Here is a 27,969-nt window from a genome sequence, read left to right as displayed (position 1 = left end):
TTTCAATATGTTTGGGTAAGAATTACTTCTTATCGCATGGTTAAACACGTGACGAAGGGGTATGCATAAGATATCAATATTGTTTTTCAGGATCCTAACCTGAATACCGTCAAGTCCGGATGCTTTATCAACCGACAATTTGCCAATGATACATTTTATTTCCTCAAGTGTTACTTCACGAAAATAAAAATCATTGCTCACGCTTCTCTGGACAATGGTTGTGGGAATTGTAAGAGCAGACTGTCTATATATATCCTCACCAATTTTTGAGAAATAATCATTAAATTTATTAGCAATCTGTGGGGACACATTTTCGGGAGTAACATATTGCTTATCCTCTAATCCTACTACATCTCTGACTATTTTCCATATTTGCCTTCCATCGCCATTTTGTCGCTTAATTAGGTTAGTGTAATAGGCTTTCTTCGACTTTCGAATTAGCATGAGTGATTTGTTCCGGAAAAATTTAAACTGGCTTTCGTAGTAGTTGTTAGTTTTATTATGTTTTAGTTTATTATAATAGTAGTCTTTCTTTTTTTAATAGAGCAAGTATGCTCTCATTCATCCACGGACATATGGCGTCATAGCTGTGTCGTGAATCGTAACGCGATTCCTCTATCACGTGGGTAATGCAGTCAACAATGTTTTGACATTCCGTGTGTACGTTGTCGTTGTATAAATTATCGAAATTGGTAGTGTCTAGGATGCTGCGTACAAATGGATAGTTTACCCTTGTCGAGTATTTGGAATGCCTTTGGCGCAAAGGATGAAAACAATCTTGAGGCAGAAACAAAAATGTTGGACAATGATCAGCAATTGTGGTGTCATAAACACCTGCCCGTACATCGATATCAGTATTGCACAAAATGTGATCAATGAGAGTTGAAGACGTGTTGCAAACTCGAGTAGGGGATGAAATCACATTTTTAAGGTTGAAAGACTGTAGAAAGAATACGTACTCGTAGCAATAATTTCTAGATAAGTCGATGTTCATGTCACCACAAATGATAATTGGATTGCGGTTAGTTATAAGAGGGTCAATAACAGTTTCCATAACAGAGATAAAATCATTAATACATGAGCTAGGAGGACGGTAAACTACGCATACAACAACGCCACATTGAAGCTTCACAAAAAGGGTTTCGGCACTTTGGTTGCTGTACGAACTATCAACAAGACATTGAAACCCGAGCTTGTCCCGTGTAAAAAGCGCGACGCCACCACCACGGCCTGTACTTTCTCTGGGTTGCGATAGCATGGTGTATCCCGGTATCGTTACTTTTTCGTCTCTTCTGAGCCATGTTTCTGTTATCGCGATGATGTCGTAAAAAAACGAGTGTTGAGATATATAAGTTAAAAGTACATCTAAATTTCTGGCAATACTGCGGATGTTGCAATGAATTAACGATAAGAAATCATGCCCTTGCCATGTTTCTTCGACATCAGCAAAAGTACTCATTTTATTTCTGTTTTTCTTTGTCTTGTGTCGCGCTTACTGCACCTGAGTAAGATCCTCTGCGCACGTCACATGCAGCACACGCGAATTTTCTGTTTTGCGCATGAGGATCTTCCCATCAGACACCCAGGTGAATTTCCAGTTATGATCTCTCTTTGCACTCAGCGCTTTGCCCAACAGTACCTTGTTAGCTGGACACAAGTGTCCATTAATAAAAATTGGCGAGTTATCCTTAAAGCCGAGAGCAGATGTGTTTATTCTGTGCTTTTTAGCTGCTTTCAGAACCCTGTCTCTGACCTTACGGGACACAAACCTAACTACAATATTTTGCTTTGCCTTATCTTTTGTAGGAACACGGTGAATTACTTCTATGTCTGAATCCTGGATTTCAGATCAGACGCAGACAGCAATAGTTTTCATGGTTGAGGCAAGGTTTTCATCTGGAGCCACAGGAATGCCTTTCACCTCCAAATTGTTTTTACGACTGTGCTGCTGCAAGTCGACCAGTTCTTTCTTAACTTCTCTCAGGTCTTTTGAAAGGCGGGTGTTTTCATTTGCAATTTCCCTATTCCTGGCTTTGACTTCAACTAGCTCTTTCCTTACTTCTACAATTTCTGTCTTGAACATTTCAAACTTTTCATTAATGAAATCCATACCCTTCCTCACGTAATCGATCTCCGTTTCTATGACTTTAATTATCTCGTTTTTTATTCCAGCTTGTTGCTTATCGAGCCGATCTGACAAATCTGCGAGCGCCTTGGCTACCTCCTTCACAGTTGAAGGCGGTTTTTCAGACATTCTATTGGCAATAGACGGAGCAATCCAGTAGCCTAAGTATAGTATCTATTACGAAGTAGGTAGTTACTGACGTACCTGCGTAGAACAAGCAAGCGGTTACTTGCTGCTCAACTGTGTGGCAGCCTGGATTGCTCCGCTATGACGCCTTCTTCCGCCGGGGCAGCGTTTATGTAGCCGCAGAGTGACGTCAACGCTGGTTGGAGCGCAGACGCAGTTTGAAGTTTGACCGCTGGGCGATGACTTGCACTCGACCTGGTGCTGCGCTGCTGGCAAGCTTCACAGCGAGGTGGTGGCGAGTGATGATCCCCGGGGCTGCTGGCGATTTGAACTGCGTAGAACAAGCAAGCGGTTACTTGCTGCTCAACTGTGTGGCTGCCTGGATTGCTCCGCTATGACGCCTTCTTCCGCCGGGGCAGCGTTTATGTAGCCGCAGAGTGACGTCAACGCTGGTTGGAGCGCAGACGCAGTTTGAAGCTTGACCGCTGCGCGATGACTTGCACTCGACCTGGTGCTGCGCTGCTGGCAAGCTTCACAGCGAGGTGGTGGCGAGTGATGATCCCCGGGGCTGCTGGCGATTTGAACTGCGTAGAACAAGCAAGCGGTTACTTGCTGCTCAACTGTGTGGCTGCCTGGATTGCTCCGCTATGACGCCTTCTTCCGCCGGGGCAGCGTTTATGTAGCCGCAGAGTGACGTCAACGCTGGTTGGAGCGCAGACGCAGTTTGAAGTTTGACCGCTGGGCGGTGACTTGCACTCGACCTGGTGCTGCGCTGCTGGCAAGCTTCACAGCGAGGTGGTGGCGAGTGATGATCCCCGGGGCTGCTGGCGATTTGAACTGCGTAGAACAAGCAAGCGGTTACTTGCTGCTCAACTGTGTGGCTGCCTGGATTGCTCCGCTATGACGCCTTCTTCCGCCGGGGCAGCATTTATGTAGCCGCAGAGTGACGTCAACGCTGGTTGGAGCGCAGACGCAGTTTGAAGCTTGACCGCTGGGCGATGACTTGCACTCGACCTGGTGCTGCGCTGCTGGCAAGCTTCACAGCGAGGTGGTGGCGAGTGATGATCCCCGGGGCTGCTGGCGATTTGAACTGCGTAGAACAAGCAAGCGGTTACTTGCTGCTCAACTGTGTGGCTGCCTGGATTGCTCCGCTATGACGCCTTCTTCCGCCGGGGCAGCGTTTATGTAGCCGCAGAGTGACGTCAACGCTGGTTGGAGCGCAGACGCAGTTTGAAGCTTGACCGCTGGGCGATGACTTGCACTCGACCTGGTGCTGCGCTGCTGGCAAGCTTCACAGCGAGGTGGTGGCGAGTGATGATCCCCGGGGATGCTGGCGATTTGAACTGCGTAGAACAAGCAAGCGGTTACTTGCTGCTCAACTGTGTGGCTGCCTGGATTGCTCCGCTATGACGCCTTCTTCCGCCGGGGCAGCGTTTATGTAGCCGCAGAGTGACGTCAACGCTGGTTGGAGCGCAGACGCAGTTTGAAGTTTGACCGCTGGGCGTTGACTTGCACTCGACCTGGTGCTGCGCTGCTGGCAAGCTTCACAGCGAGGCGGTGGCGAGTGATGATCCCCGGGGCTGCTGGCGATTTGAACTGCGTAGAACAAGCAAGCGGTTACTTGCTGCTCAACTGTGTGGCTGCCTGGATTGCTCCGCTATGACGCCTTCTTCCGCCGGGGCAGCGTTTATGTAGCCGCAGAGTGACGTCAACGCTGGTTGGAGCGCAGACGCAGTTTGAAGCTTGACCGCTGGGCGATGACTTGCACTCGACCTGGTGCTGCGCTGCTGGCAAGCTTCACAGCGAGGTGGTGGCGAGTGATGATCCCCGGGGATGCTGGCGATTTGAACTGCGTAGAACAAGCAAGCGGTTACTTGCTGCTCAACTGTGTGGCTGCCTGGATTGCTCCGCTATGACGCCTTCTTCCGCCGGGGCAGCGTTTATGTAGCCGCAGAGTGACGTCAACGCTGGTTGGAGCGCAGACGCAGTTTGAAGTTTGACCGCTGGGCGGTGACTTGCACTCGACCTGGTGCTGCGCTGCTGGCAAGCTTCACAGCGAGGCGGTGGCGAGTGATGATCCCCGGGGCTGCTGGCGATTTGAACTGCGTAGAACAAGCAAGCAAAATGATCTGCTCGGCGTCAGCTACCCGCTTTCCTTCTACGAAACAGCGCACAGCGCCATCACACTGCACAAAAATAATCAAACACAGCGGTTGCGGCGATGCAGGGACCTCCGTACATCCGCCATGTTGCACAGTGTAACCACACGCGGCCAGATTTCGCAGCGTCCCCTGCAGTTCGTTTCAGTTGCGAATAGAACTAGGATATCCCTTTTTGGTGCAGAATTACGGATTTGCGAACTTCGTGGCACATTTTTTTAAATTATCAATTTCGGAAGTTTTAGTAAAAAATGAAATGCCTTAAACCTAAATTCTTCGTCTTTAGTTATTGAACTATAGCTTACTTCTCAAACGCAGCAAACCTCATCGAAATCCGTACAGCGGTTGTCGCGGGAAAGCGTTTCTGTGTTTCACGTGTGTTTAAAGGAAAATCAGAGTTGCCCCCGAACTAAGGCTTCCTCTTAAGAACTGGAGGGATATTGTTACGGACCAGTATTTACGATGACCAAGAGGCCAGTAGTGTGAAGACGACGACGACGACGATTAGAGGCTAGCGCGGGCTGTTGCATCTTGGTCAAGTGCGGCGTGTTTGTTTGTAAATATACTTGTATATAGCTTCTCGTCTGCGTCCTCCTACGTGACATATCTGGTGGAGGTGGACGTTCCCTGTACCTCGTCACGGAGCTTCGCAGTGGACAGTACGTGGAGCTTTCCATCATGGCTCCCGGCGATGACAGCTCGACTCATCCGGCTCCGCCACCTGCTGCCACTTCGATGACCTACATCGCACTCTCCGCTCTGCGTGATCCTTTCGTATTCTCGGCAAATAATGGCGATGACGTCGAGGACTGGATCAGCCTGTACGAACGCGTCTGCAGCAATAACTGGTGGGACCCTACTATCATGCCCGCAAACGTCGTCTTTCCCCTCGGTGGCACACCTCGAGTTTGCTTTCGGACACACGAAGACGAGCTCACGAGTTCGGATACACTTAATTAAAAGCTCCGAGATTTGTTCGGTAACCAGGATTCGAGTGCCTTAATTACCAACACCTTAATGAAATGTGCCTTAATTAACATCAAAGGTCATAGGTTCGTCTCCCACCAAATGTCGCGAAGACCTTACTGTCACCCCATTGCCGCGAAGAAGGCGTTATCCTGCCGCGTGCTGACGTCAACATAGCCACACGTCACGTTCATTCAAGACGTCTTGGGTCTATGCCGCAAAGTTGACAAACAGATGACTGAACCAGATAAGGTTTCCCATATTATCAATGGCATTGCCGATGACGCCTTGAACTTGCTTGTCTTCGACAACGTGGTCATGGTGGAGGCAGGCATCAGGGAGTGCCGCAGCCGGGAACTCGCAAAGTGGCGACAAATCAACCAGCAGTTTGCCCGCCTACCAAACACCCCGGCGACATCTTCCTGTGCCGACCCTCCTCGTCCCAGCAACACTGGTGATGTTGCAAGGATCGTCCGGCGAGAGATTGAGGTCGCCTACCCGGCTGCCTTCGATTCCAGCTGCCCCAACGCACCTGCAGTCACAGTTTTCCTGAACCAGGCAGTTGTCCGCCAAGAGTTTGCTAAAGTGAGTCGGGACACCATCTGCTCCGTCCATCGCTCGGATTCCCGCCCGGATTCTTCGATTCCGCCCCGTCCTACATCTTATTATCTGTTACGTGTCCGCTACCCATCTGAATGGCGCACTACTGACGACAAGCCCATTTGCTCTCACTGCCGTCGAATGGGGACATTTCTCGCCACTGTCGCATTCGATGGAGTTCTGGCTGCTCTTCCCCAAGCGGCCCGTCTCGCCCCTATACCGCACGGTCTGATAATGCCGCCACTGATTCTCCTGCACCGAACCGCCCTCATTCTGGGTCGCCTTTGGGCCAACGCCGCTAATCTCGCTCGCCCCATCCCCGTCGCTCATATTCGCTGACTCCCTACGGATGCTCCTAGCCCGAAAACTAGACGACGCAGTGCCTCGAGGTGACGTTGAATTGCTCCTTACGCCGCCAAATCCTCTACTGACGCTGCCCACTCGTGCAAGTCGACGGTGTTCCTGTGCCTGCTCTTATATACACTGGGGCGCATTTATCTCTAATGAGCGCTGACCTTCGTAATCGGTTGAAAAAAATAACACCTGCCACGACGCCTGTTGTCCGTGTCGCCGACGGCGGAACAGCCCCGGTAATTGGTATGTGTGCGGCCCGCGTCTCCTTCGCCGATCGCTCCGCCATCGTTCTCTTCACACTCATAACCCACTCACCCCACGACAGCATCCTCGGCCTGGACTTCCTCTCCGTGCATTCTGCTCTCATAGACTGTTCAGTCAGTACTCTCCGCCTGGACCTGCCTGCTCTGGATCCCACTGAACCACGACCCAGTCGCCTCAGAGCTGTAGACTTCGTTCGCTTGCCACCTTCGGCACTGACTTACGTTGACTTTGTGTCATCTCCAACAGTGCCCGATGGTCACTACGTCACGGCTCCCATGGAAGACGTCCTCCTTACCCACGGTATCACAGTACCTTATACAGTTTTATCTATTACGGCGAATTGCGTCTGCCGGCCAGTGGTCAATTTTGGCAACGATGACGAAGAGGCCAGTTGTGTGAAGACGACGATGACGATTAGAGGTAAGCCGGGCTGTTGCCTCTTAGCCAAGAGCGGCGTATTTGTTAAAATACTGGTATATAGCTTCTCGTCTGCGTCCTCCTCCGTAACATATCTGGTGGAGGAACGAGATAACACGCACATACGATCGCGTCCGTCGCCGCTTCTATTGGCCCGGTCTCGCTCACTCCCTCCGACGCCATGCTGCTGCCTGTGATGCCTGCCAGCGTCGGAAAACGTATCAGGTGCTACCTTCCGGCCATCTCCAGCCGGTCACCGTCCCTGTGGAACTGTTCTTTCGTGTTGGATTAGACCTCCTCGGCCCCTTTCCCAGGGAACAAATGGATAGCCGTTGCAACTGATTATGTTACCCGACGCCAAGTAGCCCGCCATCACGCAGGCTCTCCTGACCAGTTGTGCCACTGACGTCGCAGACTTTCTCTTGCTTGACGTTATCTTGCTTCATGGCACCCCGAGACAGCCGCTTACTGACCGTGGTCGTACCTTCTTGTCGAAAGTTATCGCCGACATTGTGCGTTCCTGCTCCACTTAGCACAAGCTGACCACTTCGTACCACCGTAAAACCAATGGACTGACGGAGCGGTTAAACCGTACTCTCACAGATATGCTGTCCATGTACATGTCCAAGGGCCGCCACGACTGGGACATTGCCCTTCCTTACGCCACATTTGCGTATAATTATTTTCGTACGACACCGCCGGATTTCCTCCATTTTATCTACTGTACAGATACGAACCGACCTTGCTTTTGATACTGCACTTCCTCCTGCTGCGACCTCAACAAGCGAGTATGCGCGATGCCATCACTCTCGCCAATAATGTACGCCAGCTTGCCCGTACTCGACTGACGGCCTTGAAAACCACTGAGTAGCGTCTGTACAACGCCCGCCACCGTGACGTACAGTTTTCGTCTGGTGCGCTCGCACTCCTGTGGTTGCCCTTTCATCACGTCGGACTTTCAGAGAAGCTCCTTTCGCGATACACGGGGGCCCTACCGCGTGCTGCAGCAGGTGACGCCAGTGACGTAAGAAATTGCTCTTGTCAGTTCGACCTCATCCTCTACTCTGTGATGTCGTGCACGTCAGTAGGCTCAAGGCCTACTACACTGCTCCCGAGCCCGGCCTTTAGTTGTTCCGGGACGGTGCTTTAGCCGGCTGGGGTAGTGCTACGGAGCAGTCTTTACGATGGCGAAGAGGCGAGAAGTGCGAAGACGACAATGACGATTAGAGGCTAGTGCGGGCTGTTGCCTCTTAGCCGAGTGCTGCGCATTTGTTTGTAAACATACTTGTATAGTATAGCTTCTCGCCTGCGTCCTCCTATGTAACAATATTAAGGAAGTCAGGAAATAAAAGAAGAATGGCAGTGAAAAATGAAAACGTTGAAGTTTCACCCAAAAGGAGAAGAATTCATTGCGATAGCAAATTATTAGACAGCTATACCCTGCTTGAACGTTGAGTCAAGTTTCAAATTTTCAAGTTTCAAGTTTATTTGTTCAAAGTTAATACAAATTGTGTGCAAACACTGTATGACCCCTTCGCCAAAGGCTAGTAGTGGGGTCTGCAGCATGTATTAAGTAATATGCTATAAAATTCAAGGCGCACTTAGTTATCCCTACGCGGAGTAATGCGAAAGCACTGCCACCACCAAAGGTCGAGGGTGCGACCCCCACCAAAGGCCGTGGGTTTGGGTGCCTTAACTAACAATACCTTAATGAAATGTGCCTCAATTAACACCAATGATCATGGGTTCGACTCCCACGAGATGTCGCGGGTTCGTGCGCCATAATTAACTGCACCTTAATTAACTGTGCCGCTATTTACTTCATCATAATTACCGACAACGTTCGCGGGTTGGACACCCACTAATGTTCGTGGGTTCGATTGCCGTAATGAACTATATCTTAATTACACCTCTACCTTAATTAACTTCGCCTTAAGTCACACTGCCTTAACTACTTTCGCCCTAATTAACAGCAATGGTGATGGGGTCAACTCCCACTAAATGTCGCGCGTTCGTATGCCTTAATTAGCTATATCTTAATTACTTGTGCCTTAATTAACTGTGACCTAATTAACAAAGGTGGTGGGTTCGACTCCCAGTGATCATGGGTTCGAATGCAGTATTGAGCACTATCTTCATTAAACCTGCCCTCATTAACTTCGGCTTCATTCACGCTGCCTTAATTACCTTGTCTTAATTGACGCCATCAACTGCCTCGACTGGCTCACTAACGCTGACTTGACTTTTCGGACCATGGTGGTCATGCCAACGCCGACTAGGGCGGATTTGCCGCCTAATGAACCATATTTAATGCTTTCGCAGGAAACCACGCAGGAAACACAAGAGGACCCCATAGAGGACGACGAGGTCGAATTCCCCGATACTAAATGCAGACCCACTCCCGCCCTTACAGAAGCAACACGACGCAAGCGCACGCGCGCAGCGATATGCAACGCGCGAATAGATGCACTCGAGGCTCGCTTAAGCAATCTCGAGGAAACAATCATCGCGTCCATCACGCGTACCATCCAGCAGAGCTTGGAGAGCGTTCACCTCAGACTGTCCAGATTAGAAGCCACGAACAGCACGATCGTACCGTCGCATAGGAAAGCGCACACATGTAACAACATATAAACATGGCCCGACACCCACCTAAACGAAAACACACAATATGGCAGTGGAACTGCAGAAGTTACCAAAACAAACGAGCGCACTTACAACAATACCTGAAAACGATCCCCGAACGCCCAGGCGTCATCATATTGCAAGAAACGAACGGGCCCGCCAAACTCACGGGGTACCAGTCTATAACAGGCAAGGTTGAGAAACCAAACTTCACCACGCTGGTCAAGCGAGCGCACACAGCTATCGAACACGACACTAAAGTCAGAGACATTGAAAATGTCCTCGTAAAACTAATTCCACCACGCAAGACGTGCAACAGCATCTTCATACTCAACGTCTACAGCAGTCCCAGATGCCGCCAGCACCGCTTCCATGTTCTCTTCAAACAGGCAATCGACATCGTCCAAGAGCAACAGCTTGTCATTGGGGGGGGGGGGGGGGGCACTTTAACGCGGTGCACACGGCGTGGGGTTACAAGCGCGATCAGCCCAAAGGTACGCATCTGTGGGCAACGGTGCAATACGCCGGACTCGAGCTCGTCACCGACCCCGCGGCACCAACAAGGCAGGGCAACAGCGTCAGCACCGACACGACGCCGGACCTTACTTTTACGTGCAACACACGCCAAGTCACTTGGTCAAACACCATTCAAGACTTGGGAAGCGATCACTACATCATTTGCAAAGCGGCAGAGATGGCCCGCAGGAACACACAATGCCGGTTGCCAAATGAAGATCAGCTACTGGAATCAACTACGCAAACATTGTGGTAAGCAACAGGTGGCAGACATCAAAGACATAGACCAATGGACCGACCAACTGCGGCGGGACATCGAGCGCGTGACGCAAACGATCCCGTCAAAAGCTGGGCTCGATACAGTAGACACCCGGTTACTGCACATGTGGGAAGCCAAGACCCACCTACAGCTCCGATGGAAACAACAGAGACACAATAGGAGACAGCGTAAACGGATAGCGCAGCTCAACAAAGAAATAGAAAAGCACGCGCTTACCCTGTAACGACAACAATGGGAAGAGAAATGCGCGGAGATGGACAGTCAACTCACCACGCGTGGCACGAGGCAGATGCTGCGGTACCTGATAGATCCCGCCAACACCAAGACCACACACATGCAAGGCATATACAAAATCATACACGCTTACGGGGGAACGGAACAACAATTCTTACGGGATGCGGAACTCCTTTACATATCTCAAACGCCACCGCTAATACATCCGGACTACACGGGAGAAAGCAACGCCACCCTGGACGCGGAATTCTCCGTTGCCGAAATCCAGGCGGCCCTCGTCAAACTCAGCACCAAGTCGGCCCCTGGCCCCGATCGAATATCCAATAGGGCACTACGCAATCTCGATTACGGATCAATTGAGAAACTCACAAAATACATTAACGAGTGTTGGGCGCACGGCAAGCTACCACAGCAATGGAAAGAAGCAAAGATCATACTGATACCAAAACCCGGCAAGAAATTACAGCTGGATAACCTGCGCCCCATCTCCCTCACGTCCTGCGTAGGCAAGTTGATGGAGCACGCGTTTCTCAATAGACTCACGGATTACCTCGAGGACAACGAATTATTTCCACACACCATGATTGGGTTCAGAAGACATCTTTCCACGCAAGATGCCCTTCTGCAACTAAAACACCAACTCATAGACAGCCCGGGGCGCTCGACGAGAGCCATCCTCGGGCTGGACCTCAAGAAGGCCTTCGATAGCGTTCGCCACGATGAAGTACTTCGCAAGATAACAGCAAAGGCCACCAGCACGATGCAGCTCATCCGACGCATCACCAACAAACACGCGGGCATGCGGGAAGGCAACATCATACGACTGATACAAGCCTTCGTTATTTCTCAAATAACGAAGGCTTGTCTCAACGAATAAAGTTGGCTTGTCCCAACAAATCTCAAAGAATAAAGTATGTTTTACTTTATTCGTTGAGATTTGTCATCTTGCTCTTCCTTTCCTCCTTCCTCCCCTCCTTCCTATCTTTCCTTCTATGTTTCTCTCGTCCTTTCCGAAGAGTAGGCAGGCGTTGTGCCCCTTCTGGTGGCAGTTGCCAGCCTTTGCTTCTCGCTTTCTCTTTCCTGTGTATATGTTTTCAAATCAAATAATAATAATAATAATATTTCTCAAATAACGTACACGGCAGCGTTTGAAAACTGGACGGTTGCAGAAAGAAACAAGCTCAACGCCCTCATACGTAAGGCGTACAAATGTGCGTTGGGATTTGCGCCCGGAGTGAGCACCACCAAGCTCCTAGTACTAGGCTTGCACAACACGCTCGAGGAACTCGTGGAGGCGCAACAAGTGTCCCAACTCGAGCGCCTATCCAAGACCCGCCCGGGCAGGCACGTGTTCGAAAAGCTCGGCATCACGTACCACACGCAGCACGGCATCAAAGTGGAAATTCCAAGAACCATGCGCGAGCAACTATACGTGCCCCCACTGCCTCGCAACATGCACCCCCAACACCACACGGGGAGACGTAAAGCCAGGGCGCAACACATGAACAAAAGTTACTCCAACGACAAGGAGGCAGTCTTCACCGACGCAGCCCGTTATCGAGACAGGAAGAATTTCGTGGCGGCAGTTACTAGCCACCGAGGTAACTGCTCCCGGCTGCTCTCGGCGCAGCGAAACTGCTCTTGTTCTACCACTGGATGACGGCTCTCCCACTCCTGTTCGACCACTGAAACACGTCGCCTCTGGAACGAGCAATTTCAGCGTGCTTTTGAGGGCTCCTGTTCTCCCAATAGAATTCGCCATGAGATTTCGGAAGACCTGGCCCCGACTATCGCAAGCGTACGGACACTACCGAGACCGCATTCGTTGCCGCCAGTATTCGCCACATCATCCTGGGACGGCGTCCAGGCCTCCTCAGTGGCTCTCGAGGACGACGGCGCTAGTGAGTTCGCCCAAGCCCTCTCCGCTGTCTCAAAACGACTTCACCGAATGACCGACGCGTTTGCTTCAGTCGTCGGACAAAGCACCCGTTCACTGCAAGCGGCGACGACTCTTCCTGATTTCTATGATTTCCAAGAGGACCCCGTAACCTGCGTGCGTACCATCGAGTCTGTCGCTATTCGTTACACGTGGACAGACGCCGTGAAGAGGTCCATGACAGAAGGTCGTTTCCGAGGTGCAGATCAGGCTGGGAATTTGTTTGAAGGACGATCCGATCCTACTTGGTCCAGCTGGACCGCGGCGCTGCTCTCTACTTTCGAGAACTTGCCAAGCGCCTATGACACTCGCTATATGCAGATGCGGTCGTGCCAGCAAGCTGCAGATGAAGACATAGCTGAGCACATTTACGACAAGCTGTGGCTCCTTAGCACCTGCAACCTCACCTGGGCTTCCCCAGTGGTCAAGCAGTATGTCATAGATGGCATCCACAGCCCCACGCTGTCGTCCTGTCCGTGTATGCGTTAGAGACAGCGCCTGACACTTTCGCCCGCAAAGCTTCAGTGCTACAGGACACAGATAGACGGCGTCGGGCTGCCACCACAGTGGCAGCCCGACGCCGTGGTGCTAGAAGTGGTGCTACTTCTCAAGCTCCCGTGCTGCAGTGTGGCAGCCCCTCCGTCGGTGACGCTAGCCTCTGCGCTAGCGACGGGTTGCAAGACACAAGACAGCAAATGCGATACCAGAGCAGCACAAAGCCGTTAGTGCCAATTCGCGTCGACGGTATCGGAGAGCTGACGGTGCTTGTAGACATGGGCGCTGAGCGTTCAGCGCTGCTTCGGCGGCACGCGCCTCCCACTTTCCATCCCTGGCATCAGGCACCCTTGCTGCGCTTGTGGGAAACGTACAGCCAGTAGGCGCCATTGACCTGGGGCTTAATTCACACAACAGCTGGTAGAAAGCGTCTACGCGGGGTGCCCGTCTTCGACGACTTGCCTGCCGACATCAATATTGGCGCGGGCTGCATCCTTTCCGACGACGTGCAACTCAACATTGAGGGTGGTAAAGTTGGGCTGCGCTCCACGACCTCCTGCACGCCACCGACTGAGTCACAGAGAGGTGTGCCTTCCGGCAGGAAGACCCTTTCTAGCGTTATCGAGCAACATCACGCCCTGTTTGCGGACAACAATGCACAACTTCCCCGTACTGACTTGCTTGAGCACCGCATTCCGACAGACAGTCACCCACCTATATGCGTACGAATGTGACGGTATGCTGAACGCGAAACATCTCTCATTGCCGAACAAGTAAGTGATATGATGGCTGCTGGAGTGATTAGACCGTCGTGTAGTCCTTGGGCCGCACCTGTTGTTCTTGTTCACAAGAAAAACGGCACTTTGCGGTTCTGTGTTGATTACAGAGAGCTCAACAAGCATACTATACCGGACTCCTACCCACGGCCTCGCATCGACGATGCCATTGATACAGTACGGAATGCCAGATTCTTTTCGTCGTTAGACCTTCGGGCTGGGTATTCGCAAATCAATGTCGCTGAAGAAGACAAATTTAAAATCGCGTTCCGTACACCATCACGGCGTTACGAGTTCAACCGTATACTATTTGGCTTACGGACAGCTCCCCGCACGTGCCAGCGTGTTATGAACACCATGCTGGGCCCGCTTAAGGATCATGGCTGTGTTGTGACACACGGCGTCCAGGCCTCCTGAGTGGCTCTCGAGGACGACGGCGCTAGTGAGTTCGCCCAAGCACTCTCCGCTGTCTCAAAACGACTTCACCGAATGACCGACGCGTTTGCTTCAGTCGTCGGACAAAGCACCCGTTCACTGCAATCAACAAGAAAAAAGTAAGGGATATTCGAAATTATAACGTGGGAAAGATTGAGGAAGCCGTAAAATATGGATGCAGCATTAAATCAGTAAGAAGAAAGCTTGGCATAGGACAAGGCAAGATGTATGCACTGAAAGATAAGCATAGTAATATCATCAGCAATTTCGATGACATAGTAAAAGCAGCGGAAGAATTCTATACTGACCTGTACAGTGCCCAAAACAGCCAAGCTACTTTCATTCAAAATAGTGATGAACTAGGGTACAGAGGCACCTTCTATAACTAGCGCTGAAGTTAGAAGTGCCTTGAAAGACATGACCAGGGGAAAAGCTGCTGGAGAAGATGGAATAACAGTAAATTTAATCAAAGATGGAGGAGATATCATGCTTGAAAAGCTTGCGGCCCTTTATACGCAATGCCTCACAACTTCATGTGTACCAGAGAGCTGGAAGAACGCCAACATTATACTAATCCACAAGAAGGGAGACGTTAAAGAACTGAAGAATTATAGACCCATTAGCTTGCTTTCAGTATTGTATAAAATATTCACCAAGATAATTTCCAATAGAATCAGGGCAACACTTGACTTCAGCCAACCAAGAGAACAGGCTGGCTTCAGGAAGGGATATTCTACGATGGATCATATCCATGTCATAAATCAGGTAATCGAGAAATCTGCAGAGTACAATCAACCTCTCTACATGGCTTTCATAGATTATGAAAAGGCATTTGATTCAGTAGAGATACTAGCAGTCATAGAGGCATTGCGTAATCAAGGAGTACAGGAGGCATACGTGAATATCTTAGTAAACATCTACAAGGATTCCACAGCTACCTTGGTTCTCCACAAGAAAAGTAGAAAGATACCTATCAAGAAAGGGGTCAGGCAAGGAGACACAATCTCTCCAATGCTATTCACTGCATGCTTAGAAGAAGTATTCAAGCTGTTAGACTGGGAAGGCTTAGGAGTGAGGATCAACGGCGAATATCTCAGCAACCTTCTGTTTGCAGATGACATTGTCCTATTCAGCAACAATGGAAACTAATTACAACAAATGCTTGTAGTGTAAAAGTGTAAGAACTGGGTTGAAGATGGATATGCAGAAGACAAAGATAATGTTCAATAGCCTGGCAAGAGAACAAGAATTCAGGATCTCCAGTCAGCCTCTAGAGTCTGTAAAGGAGTACGTTTATCTAGGTCAATTACTCACAGGGGACCCTGATCACGAGAAAGAAATTTACAGAAGAATAAAATTGGGTTGGAGTGCATACGGCAGGCATTACCAAATCCTGACTGGGAGCTTACCACTGTCGTTGAAAAGAAAAGTGTACAATCATTGCATTCTACCGGTGCTAACATATGGGGCAGAAACTTGGAGGTTAACAAAGAAGCTTGAGAACAAGTTAAGGACCGCACAAAGAGCGATGGAACGAAAAATCTTAGGACTAACGTTAAGAGACAGGAAGAGAGCGGTGTGGATCAGAGAACAAACGGGGATAGCCGATATTCTAGTTGACATTAAGCGGAAGAAATGGAGCTGGGCAGGCCATGTAATGCGTAGGATGGATAACCGGTGGACCATTAGGGTTACAGAATGGATACCAAGAGAAGGGAAGCACAGTCGAGGTCGGCAGAAAACCAGATGGGATGATGAAGTTAGGAAATTTGCAGGCGCAAGTTGGAATACGCTAGCGCAAGACAGGGGTAATTGGAGATCGCAGGGAGAGGCCTTCGTCCTGCAGTGGACATAAAATATAGGCTGATGATGATGATATATATATATATATATATATGTATATATAGGAACTGGTAGGTTGACGACACACATACGAAAAAAAACCGTTACTTTATTGTCTACGTTCCACCTCAGACTTTACAAATATGTAGCAATAAAACTGAAAAAAAAAGAAATCATGAGCCATTCCACTCTTTCGAGGTGAATGACCAGCGAAGCTGTTTAGCACACGCCACAGAGGTGGCACACAGTTTTGAAGGACGCTACCAACACATTTATAGTTTTTGTAGGTTGTCATAGTGACGATAGGTGCACACACACATTCTCGTGTCACCTCTGTTATTATTATATTAATTCCATCATAGTCACGTATAGTACGAACTCCCGAGGAGCAACGCGCCTACGAAGAGCGACGGCAGGAACATAGACGAGAATGCAATCGTCGTCGGCGCGCGGCAAACACCACCGATGACGATCGTGCACAGAACAGCAACTTGTATTTCTGGTTGTTTATGTACATTCGCGTGGACGACGGGACCGCCGCCCCGGAGTGCCAGAGAAAACTAGACACGCGTGCCGTTTCCAGGGCACCGCCACTACGAGAGAGCGGAAGGAAAGTAAACTAGATACGCAAGCGCTTGGAACGCCGACAAAGAGGGGGCGGTGCGAACGCAAAGATGGCCGACGCGGGTCGGTCTTTTGCTTTAAAATCCGATTGTAGTACCTGTTCCAAACTAGCACTCCACTGTCTTGTATAATTTATTAAGAGTTCTTTTCGAAAAAATATCAGAAACTTTTTTTCTAAATAGCTCTGCCTTTACTCTTCTTGTGCCTGAGACCTGTTTGGGTCCCGGGTGTGACACGGGTAGTTCAAGGGCGCGTTACAGATTCTGGAGCCCACTGCCCGGAGGCCGCAGGGGTGTGTGCGCTTGGACCCTCTCTGCACAATCAGCGGGATCGGCCCACGAGACCGCATTTTCTGCTCACGCACATGAAACTTTCATGGGACCCAAGCAATACACAGCTTCGCTGTAAAAATTATTCTTTGTTTGTTTATACCTGATCGAATCCCCTTGGAGTTGCCAAGACGAAACGGGAACGCGAAACGACAACACGGAAGATCGCGATGGCAGCGCACACGGTCGATAGGTGCCGTCGTCACGCAAATTTAAGTGTGAGTTATCAGCCGACGTTGTCTCCATATTACCGTGCTGCGCTCGAGTATCGCGCACGTCACAGCGGAATTCCAAGATTGTAATACACATAAGCATTCGGGCTTCTTTGTATAGAAACGTGGGCATGCTCACTTTAGGGATGATAACGATCTAAATGTAACTTTGAGTGGCGCACATATTTAGTGTCGCATATATGTTTGGGGGAGGGATAGTGAGAAGGGCGAAGATGGATTTGATGGCTTTAAACAAATTGCGTCCCGAATGACACGCAAACTAGGCCACCTGGATGGCAGCTTTGTTTCAATCTAACTGAAGAGAGAATCTGGCGTGCTCTCACGATATAAAATGAACTATATCAGCCCCGTGAACTCTTTTGCTAAGTTAGCTTTTACCTCCTCAAACACTCGTGGTGTTTTGTTACGGAACGGAAAGTGCAGGAAAGTGCCTTTACATACATCGGTTGCCCCAATAACAGCGCGTTCGTTTCATTTTATGGTTGTGCTGTTGGTAATAGCAGTTATTCGCCAATTGGATACGCCAACCTTCATTTTATCGGACCTATCTCCCTCTATGATTAGTGTAATGGCGACTTCAAATGCGTCTGCCGCTTGTCCGTTCTTGCTCTACTCCCCGGAGGACACGCACGAACTACCCGGAAAGTTTCATGAGTGGACAGTTCTTGTGAAGGTCCTGAGTGCATCACCAATCCTGAAATACATTGCGAGATTTCCCGCCTGCCGATAGCATCAGTCGCTGGGACGCAGCGTTTGAGTGAGGTAGTGCGCAGTGCTCTCGTCGTTTCTTTTTTTTTTATTGCAAGGAAAATGACGGAGCGACTGCAGCAGCGTTACTCCGTCACATTTTGCCAGAAACTGGGTAACAGCCAAGTGGAAACCATTCGGAAGATTGAGGCGGCTTTCGGTGACGATGCTAAGAGCAGAACACAGATTAAGAAGTCGTACAACCGGTTTAAAGACGGCCGCACGTCGGTGGAGAGCGAGCCACACTCCGGTCGGCCATCAACATGCCGAAATGACTAGGTCATTGCCGAAGTTAACACTGTGGTCATGCGGGACCGTAGTGTGACTATCCATGAAAATGCGGAAGAGGTGGGCATTAACACTTTTTCTGCGCATGCCATTATGACCGAAGATTTGGCCATGAAAAGAGTTGCAGCGAAATTCGTTCCGAATCTGCTCACGTTGGAGCAAAAGCAACTTCGTGTTGAAGTGTCACAGGACATACTGGATTCGACAAACAGTGACCCCGACTACATCAGCACCATAATCACGGGTGACGAGTCTTGGGTGTACGGGTACTATCCGGAAACCAAATCCAAGTCGTCACAGTGGAAGCATCTCACGTCACCAAGACCAAAGAAGGCCCGCCAAGTGCGCAGCAACGTCAAAGTGATGCTGACTGCTTTCTTTGACTCTCGCGGTGTGGTACACCACCAGTAGACACCACAGGGTCAAACAATACCCAAAGAGTACTACAGGGATTTCCTCCGTCACCTACGTGATGCTGTGCGGCGCAAGAGACCGGAGTTCTGGTCAACAGGAAATTGGCGCATCCATCACGATAATGCTCCTGCACATTCCTGGCACTTGATTCAGAGTCTTTTCGCGAAAAATCAGACTGCTGTAGTTCAACAGGCTCCTTACTTTCCTGATATGGCCCCCTGCGACTTCTGGATGTTTCCCAAAATCAAGAGGCCATTGAAAGGAGCGCGATTTCAGACAAGAGAGGACCTTATGGCTGCAACGACCGCTGAGCTAAACTTCATTCCGAAAGAGGCCTTCTCGGAATGCTCCCAAAAATGGCAGCACTGCTGGGAGAAGTGTGTGGAGTCCCAAGGAGACTACTTTGAGGGTGATTAGCGTTTCCAACGCTCCAGTTATGCCAGATTTTTTTATTGCGATAGCAATTATATGGACACTCAAAAGCAGATTTCTGCCGTCGGCGTCGCCGTCGCCGTCGCCGTCGCCGTGAGGTTCCGTATGACGTCATTTGGAGAAGAAATCGTCGCCGCGCGCCGAACGCTGTATGTGCGAGTGAAAGGGCGCGAGGGGCGCGTCTTTCACGGGGAGTGAACGCACGGCGGAGAACAAACGCGCGTTCTGCGCCGTGCTCGCTTAAGGGCTGCAGAAGTAGGCGTCTCTTTTCTCCTTTACAATCACCATATATGTAGAGCAAACGCGCCTTCTTCCGACGCGCGAGAAGCCGTGGGGGAGGGGGAGGGAAGGGAAGCGACGTCTAGCTGCGGCACCAAGTGCCTATTTATATCAGAGGCTCCGGCAACAGTCACCAACGCCGCACGCATTTTGAGCGAACGCGGGCAAAACGCCGATGGCGTCGACAACAGTTCGGCGTGTTGCCGATGCTGCTGCATGTCCAAGTTTATACAGCTGATAAAGCTAATATCATTACTCCGTATGGACGCCTACGAGCGGTACCGGAGCTCCGGTGTCACCCCTTACGAACAATAAAAGTTTACTCACTCACTCATACTCCGTATAGCTCTCTACAAGTTTGCTATCGCAATTGATGCTTCGCCTTTCAGGTGAAACTGCGACCACTTTTTTGGTTCGGCCAAAGGTCGGATACTTTTCTAACAGACCTCGTGTATGACATACGCTGTCTCACTATTGAGCTTGAGTGGTGACGACGGAACGACCACAACCTAATCAGGATAGCGTTATCAAAATGAATGCATGATGACTGCACGACGACGATGCCGTGACGATGGTGGCATGGAGAGTCAGACAACAAAGGTGGAATGACCATAGTGCAACGCGTACGACAGGATCCCGATCATGAACCCATATCTAGTGACCTAAGCTAATAAACAACTTAGCCCACTGTTCTTCTTCTTCTTTCTGGGGTTTTACCTGCCAAAACCAGTTCTGATTATGAGGCACTGTGTTACCGTAGAAGGCGTGAGGACGATGGCATGACGATAGTAGAAAAAATCCGAGGACACCTAAACACTTCTAAGTTGTGAATGCGAAAGCATTAGTGCCCAATTGAACGCCGCTGTGTGGTCCTTCGGGTTATGAACTCCTCGCGGGCAAGCGAGCGCGTTGAGACACTTGACGCGTTTGGATTTGGCATTACCAAGGTACAGTTTGAACGCCGGCGAGAACTTGCGCGGGCAAGGAACGCGCGGATAACAAAGGCTTCCGAGAGCAAGACAGAGAGAAATTTTAGAGAGGAAGAGGCTGAATTTTCTGCGACCCTTTAAGGCGCATGACTCAGCGCCTTGCGGAAGTGGATATATAAAAAAGAAAGAAAACAGGTGTTCGAGGTGGTCACTGAGCCCTTGGCCGTCAGCAGTAGCCAGGTGGCGCATTCACAAATTACACGACAACCCCGTGTCCGAGGTCAAGCTTACTAAGCCGACCAAGCGAGAGGCAACACGAAGATCAATTCACCCGCTCTGCTCCGTCGAGGCCCGAGCCAGCAAGCGCGAGCCAGCGTCACGAGCGCGCGTTGCAGCTAATGGGAAGTTAGGTGCCGTTTTTCCTAGCCACAGATGCCGACTTTTATTGCGATATCAATCACATGAACACTCAAGGTGTATTTCTGCAGTCGCCGTGATGTTCCGTATGAATTCCAAGGGCGATAACATCGTCGCCGCACGCAGTATACAATATGTGCGAGTGAAAGTGGGCGAGGGTGAGCCTGCGATGGCGGCGCAATCTCGCGCGCGCAAGGGAGTTGCGTGTACCGGGAAGGTTGCGTGTCCTCTTTCGTCGTGCGCAAGGCACCGGGGAGAGGGGAGGGAGGGGGGGTTTCCACTGTGGTGGCTGCTGCGTATGACGCGGCCGCGCGGGCCCTACCTTGAAAGCGATCCGCGATGGGGACAGCGCCGAGGGCTGATAGCTTGGTGTGCGCTGTGTTTTCGCCGCTTAGTTCGCGCTGAAGCGAGAGGCACCACGAAGATTAATTCGCTCGCAGCTGCTACCGCACTTCCTTACCCCAGACTATCGATAGCCAGTTTCCGGGGTCATCGAATGAAATATGTTCGTGTTTGATTGTGCGTGCGTGACACCATGCTTTAGTTAGTAAGCGACTGTTAACAAGTTTACTACTATCCTTATTTCGTATAGCTCTGTGCTAGCTTACTGTCGGAATCGATGCTTCGCCTTTCGGGCGGCACTGCGACTCCTTTATTTTTCGCTCAATGTGCCATTTGACACACTTGCGTCAAAAACGATGATAGAATGACCATGGTGGCATTCCGAAAAAGATCGTGGCGACATTGGTTTGAGGACGACAGTGTGAGGACAATGCTGTGACGACGAAAGCGTGACGAGACTCGGATGACAAAGGTTAATATGACGACGCAATAACAAAGAAATGGTGGCGACGATAGCAGGGCGAGAGTCGTAGGGTGAACCTGGCGTGTCGACAATACCATCACCCCAACGGCATCATGATGGTGGTCTGATGAATGCATGACATATGTATTACGATAATGGCGTGACAACGACGGCATGACAAGAGTCCGATGACCAAGCGGAAATGACGAAGATGTAACGACTGCGTTGGTATCACGACTTATAGCCCGTACGTAGCGGCCAATGCTGTTAGACAACATGGCCAATTGGTCGGCTTCGTAAGCGTGACCACGATGGAATGACGAGAGTCGGATGACAAGGCTTTAATGGCGACGCTGGAGTGACCACGAACTCATCCTGACCGTGATCACATACCCGGTCCTGATAGCTGCACAACAACTTGGGCGACTTGCTGGCGTAAGAGGCCAGATAGATAGATAGATAGATAGATAGATAGATAGATAGGCTCCAAACTCCTGAAGACGGCAAATGATGCAAACCTGATTATTACGTGGTCCCAAAGCAATAAACAAACACACCTTGTTCCACTCGTTTTGTGTGTTGTGTCGTTTTCTCCGTTACGAAAAACCGATTTTCACCGTTAGGAACGACCGCTTGTATCAATGCGATGGAGGGCAGGCTGTCCCGTAAATGAGACCGAACTGGAGCCCGAGACGTGCCCTCGAGCTCGCGGCGAATAATGCGTGTTATGTCTTGCGACTACGGTATCAGAGTTAACCGTAGTTAACGCATCGGGTTTTCGCACGAAGATGTCGCGGCGGTATTGGGGAGTCAGTTGCGGTAGAGGGCTAGCCTGTGCTCTTTTCAATAGCAGCGGTCCGCGAGTTCCGCAGTTCGGGATTTGCGCCGCCTCCGAGAGATGGCGCCACGCTGCGAGACCAGGCCAGCAGCGTCCGGCACTGCACAGATGGTTGTTTGACCGAGATGAGACTTGAAACGAGGTTAAGTTCAAAACAGGTTCATTTCGGCTCGGTAAACTTTAAGGCCTTCGTCGCGGCCCCAGTCAGCTTTGCCGGTAGCCATTTCACGCTTACATCTACTCTCGATTACGGGAGAGCCAGCAGTTTTAAAGCGAAAGCTTTACTAACCTAGTTGAGCCGAGTTTCGCCATCGCCAGCAATTTGATCTTCATTTGACCGCAGCTGCGTCGTAGCCTTGGAAACGCATCCCGTGGCTCGTCGCGCTCAACTCCACCGCTTTCGTTTTGCAGATCTTGCGAACCAAGCTTTGCAAACTTCGCTTTGCATATATAGAGTTAGCTGAACTAAGCTACAGCCATCTTTTTTAAATAGATGCGCCAAAATATACTTTATTTTCGATCTGCCGCACTAATTGAAATGTACTAGGAACCACTTGCTGGAATACGACCTCCCTGTTGGCAAGGACGTTGCTTCATTTAAACATATACTCCAAATATACGGATCCACACATCACCTCAACTGAAATATCTACCACTCATCACTGAATGGCATTTGTACGAAACACCTGTCGGCAACGTGACGGTAAAATTTGCCTCGCAAGTGTTACGTAACCGTCTGTATTTTGCAGTTGAGGCCTTAATTGCTTTGAACGTTCTGCCTCCTACTGCCACACACATAGGCAGCCCTGTAGAAGGGATGGACAAGGTGTTGGATGTCTTGAACATCTCCAGAGTGATCATAAAAGACCAGAAAATGAGACACACCATTACCTCGTCCACTGAGAAGAGAGAAAGAAACGTTTATTGGTGAAACAGTGTCCCGAAGCACATTGAATTTTTAAAGGTTAGCGTTCTTTGGATTAAGTCCTGGCAGTTCGATTGCCCTCGTCAAAATAGGACTATATTCGGATGGCGGGTCACAATCAAATCAATCTTGTTGCAGTGAGAAGACCTGCAGCAATAATTTAATTTTCAATTCTTGTTGACACGGCTCGGAATCCTCTTGAGCATATGTTCGGGCTCATTCGGCAGCAGCACGGTTTAAACGAACTCAGAATGTCTACCACTTTTCTGCCGGACTCATGCAAAATAATCAACCAATCAATCGATCAATCAATCAATCTATTAATGCAACAATAAGGAATTACAATTCAACTGAATATGCAGAAGGTTTGCAAGCTTTCTGACAAAAGCAAGTACGAGGAGGACAAGGATGTTCTTTTAACTCACCTAGGGTACTTCCACTGACTAACCTTAGCAGAGTGACGGAAGAGGCTGCTAACTCCACGAGTGCTGCTTTTAAAGAAGGGCTCTCTGAAAGTGGTAAAAGAAGCAAGCGATTATGTACTTCAGTCAAACAGAGTTTAATATGTGCCTGGATATTTGATACAGACATTCCTAAAGAAAAGGCAGTGCCGATCATTCAACCACCTCCTGAAGGGAATCTGCCATGACCTCGCAATATCTAGGGAGGTATTTATGATGTTCACAGCTCTTAACATAAGGGACAGAGCCCACAGCCATTTAACTGTGCCAACTGAGGCAGCGTATGAGTATGTCGTCAGGCTGGAGGACAAATTTACACATGCAATAGATGCTATTGCACAGCATCACGGTGTTACAAGTCAATCGTTGTCTATTGCGGCTGACGAGAGCGACGATCCCCAATTTTACAGTTCAGACTGCAAGCAGCAGTTACTGCACCTCTTTGTCCACCTTCGGCTTATTTAGCATTTCCGGTTTAAAAACCGCGGATTCAGCTTGTCAAAAGCACCTAAATCTGCTGCCAAAAGAACTGAAGAAGCTGCAGGAGGTAGCTGTCAGGTTTTTTTTGTAAAAATAGGCATAAGCCTTCCTTTGTTTTTGGCTTCAATGACACGTAGTTTTCGGTTTCATTTCCTTAATCAGCTTCGTGGCCTTGTCAAATTATTCCATTTGCGCCAAGTATACTTTTTTATGTGAATGCAAGCTTTGCATTCCTGCTTCTTGTTCGAGATTCTTCTACTTCCTCATCCAAACATAACGCTCCACCAATTCTTGGCTGATCCTTAATACCAGTCATTGTCTACTAGCATGGTAACATACAGGGTACGTGTTTCAGCGAACACTTTCAAAAAATTTTAAAGGTTGATTGTGGCGGATAGCACAATTCTAGTTCATGAGCTGGTGTACTCGAAGGCGCCGACATTACTTGCACAAAAATTGTAATGTATAATCGACTAATTGACAAAAATTCAGTAATTATATTCTAATTACCTTATGACCCATATTGTATTTACAAATTGTAGCCCTTGAACTCTGGGATTGTACCGAACTCTGCGAGAAATGCACTGGCGTTCAAAATTTTCCCACAATCTTCTGGAATTAACATCTCGAAACTGGTGTCATCCTGAGAATGCATTACAAGTAGATCCGCCTTGCGTACTGCACGGCTTCAATTTGTAAATTGCAATATAGGCCATAAGCTAATTAGTTAAAACTTAATTTGTAATTTTTTGTTATTAGCAAATTATTCATTTCAATTTGTTGTGCAAGTAATGTCCGCCTCTTCGAGTAGACCGGCTCATGAACTAGAATTGTGCTATCTACCACAGGCAACCTTTAAAAAATTTTGATAGTGTTCGCTGCAATAGCCGGTATATGTAACAGTATTACCTAGTGTACGTTGCCATCTGCAATTCCTCTCCTGAAGTAGCTAATGCGGCATCCACATGTGTCTTACATTAGCCTTTGCGCCGTGTTCAATGTACACCATTCGACTTGTCTTTAAGATTTTGGCCTCCAGTGCTTGCTTGCATAGCGGAGTGGCTTCTTTCTTAAATGCAAACTTTCTCATTCCCATATTTATTTCCCAGTCGCGTTCAGGATTGCTCTTCATGCTCGATAGCCTGAGTTTTTGTGCAAGCTACACTGAAGTGATTTATTGTAGATTCTGGTTGCACTGCTGTCCCACTTGGTCATGGTTGCCGTGTTACGTTAGTCAGTTGTGGCGGCCTGGTCAGTTGCATTGGGCAATAGTCTCTGAAGGTAAGCGCCTGCTCCTGCAGTGCGCGCAGTGACATAGAGTTCAAGTTTACACGAACCATGATTAGTGCTCCCCGTTCGTCCTTTCCTGCTGCAGCCACGAACAAATTGTGCTTGTGGCCTTTCCGTGCAGTGATTTGGCGTGAACGGAGACTGCCATACGTGCTTACATGGTCCGAAGTGTTTGAAGCTGTTATCCATGTGGGTGGATGCGCCCGCAAAGTGGCTGCCGATGGTGATGCCCACGATACCGATCATGTTCATATTGAGAGAACGTGGGGCACCAAGTGTCAGCGAAACATTAGTGGTCTCCGAAAACAAGACAAAGAAACGTGCCGGTTGGTAAGGAGTTAACGATAAAATGCAGGGTAGTCCATGTCGCTACGTTGGCTGCCGCAGCCGATGCCTGCGCCACCCGATTGCTGCGCAATGGAAGTTGCTCATCTTCAACGGCGACCGTCGGGGCAAGCAGGGGGCACACTCTGTCCAGTATGATTGCGCTGCTGGTTGTCGCTCATTAACAGACCGCCATGTGCGACGACAAAGGTGAGCCGTTTATGAGCTCGCGTTAAGGGTTTCAGCATATCTCGGCATTCAAATTACATTTCTGCTCTTGTACGAGGTGCACTGTTTGTCTTCTGCCAATAAAGCCGCACGTCCTTTTCACTCACTTGTGGCTCGTTTGTATGATAGTCAGTAGAGGCTCTTGGTCTCCTGGCGGCAATTAGAAGTCACCAGCTACGCAGCAGCCAAGGCATCGAGGCATGCCTCCAAGCCCGAAGGGCGAGCACGGCGGGTACCAGCGTATGCTACCGGTAAAAAACATTTTTATTCCCACTTCCTGTTTGAGCAGCGCCATCTGTCTTATCTAACATAGGTGCCATGCGCTTCCGCTACTTATTTTCTCAAAAAGAGCAAAAGGATTGCAATAAAGAGAGCTCTGATCGCATTATTTTTCCAATCTGAATCAACGGATTCAGCCTTGCTGGGTCGTCGAGAAGCTGTGCGGCTTGTCCAGTAAAGAGGTTGTGATCTGCGAGTTTATTTCGTCTAGTGCTACAGCATGCTTAAATATGAAATATTCAAGCTCTTGCGCTCCGCCACAAACGACGTAACTGAACATTTTAGCATCCAAAGGTCAACCAGAATCGAAAGCATTGATGCCGAAACAGAAGCCAAAACAGAGCTAAACCACGCGTATAAAACCTCGGAATACTAAATTAGCGGTCTGACCAGCCACTTGACGCACTGGCCGAAGTGCAGTAGCTCGGCCGCAGGGCCTTACGGGAATGTCCGCTCTATACCTATATGTTTCACTATGCTTTAACCACGTTTTTTACGCTCTCCGGTGTGGCGGCACGCGCTTCCCAAGCATGTTGCGTGTCTAAGTCGCTCGTGACATACATACATACATACATACATACATACATGCATACATACATACATACATACATACATACATACATACATACATACATACATACATACATACATACATACATACATACATACATACATACATACATACATACATACATACATACATACATACATACTGTAAAGGAGAGACACAAAGACAAAGCACCCGTTCCTGGGCCGGCTGTTCTATTCTCTGCCCGTCGTCTTTTTTCTTCTCTTCTAGCGCCCGCTTTGCGAGCGCGCGCGGCCAAGTTCACTTCGCCTTCACACTCGGCCACGCTGCAAGTTTCCGGTGCGCTTGCAACTAAGCAACTTGTCCAGGGTTAGAGGTCGTCGTTGGTGATCCGTCCAGCGTGCAACCAGCTTCTCTGGCGGGCGGCACTGACTGCAGCGCGTTGGTCGCAGGTCTCGCCGACGATTATCCCGTCGATCTTGAAAAAATACGACAGTAAATTCTTGACGCCAAACCACAGTTTGTAGCACTGAACGCGCATGGTCGCATTGATCGCGTTCGGTCGCAACGCATCGGTGTGGTCTACGACGCGGCTTCTTAATTGAGGAGGTGAGCATCCGTGCTCGCATGGGACGGAACTTGCGCTTTTGCAGAGTTGCTACTGACGGAACAAGGCTCCTCAAGGTGTTCGATGCCACGTCGTGTGCAGTTGAGCTGTCCAAGTTCGAGGCCGGGATACTAGGTGGATCTAGCGGAAGCGGGATGGTAGGGGAAGCGCAGGTGCGCCCAGCGTTTCCTACTAATTCGGATGGAGCCGGCGGTGTCACCCGGTGAGACGGCACCTTCACGTGCACATCCAACAGCGAGCTTGAAGACCGCGTCACCGACTACTGTGGATAGCATGTTATCGCGGGCTCTGGCAGTGATGGTGTGGCGCCTGATGCCGAAGCAGAGTCCGAGACCCACGG

The 27,969-nt window shown here is 49.6% G+C and overlaps 1 pseudogene; it reads left to right on the top strand.

Moving 5' to 3' along the window:
• Positions 1-18,146: 18,146 nt before the first annotated feature.
• On the top strand, positions 18,147-27,835 carry LOC125944331 (protein GVQW3-like; annotated as a pseudogene).
• Positions 27,836-27,969: the final 134 nt, after the last annotated feature.

This window comes from Dermacentor silvarum, chromosome 3 (assembly GCF_013339745.2).
Source record: "Dermacentor silvarum isolate Dsil-2018 chromosome 3, BIME_Dsil_1.4, whole genome shotgun sequence".
In the NCBI taxonomy this organism is placed as follows: Eukaryota; Metazoa; Arthropoda; class Arachnida; order Ixodida; family Ixodidae; genus Dermacentor; species Dermacentor silvarum.
This window is presented reverse-complemented; position numbering and strand designations above follow the sequence as displayed.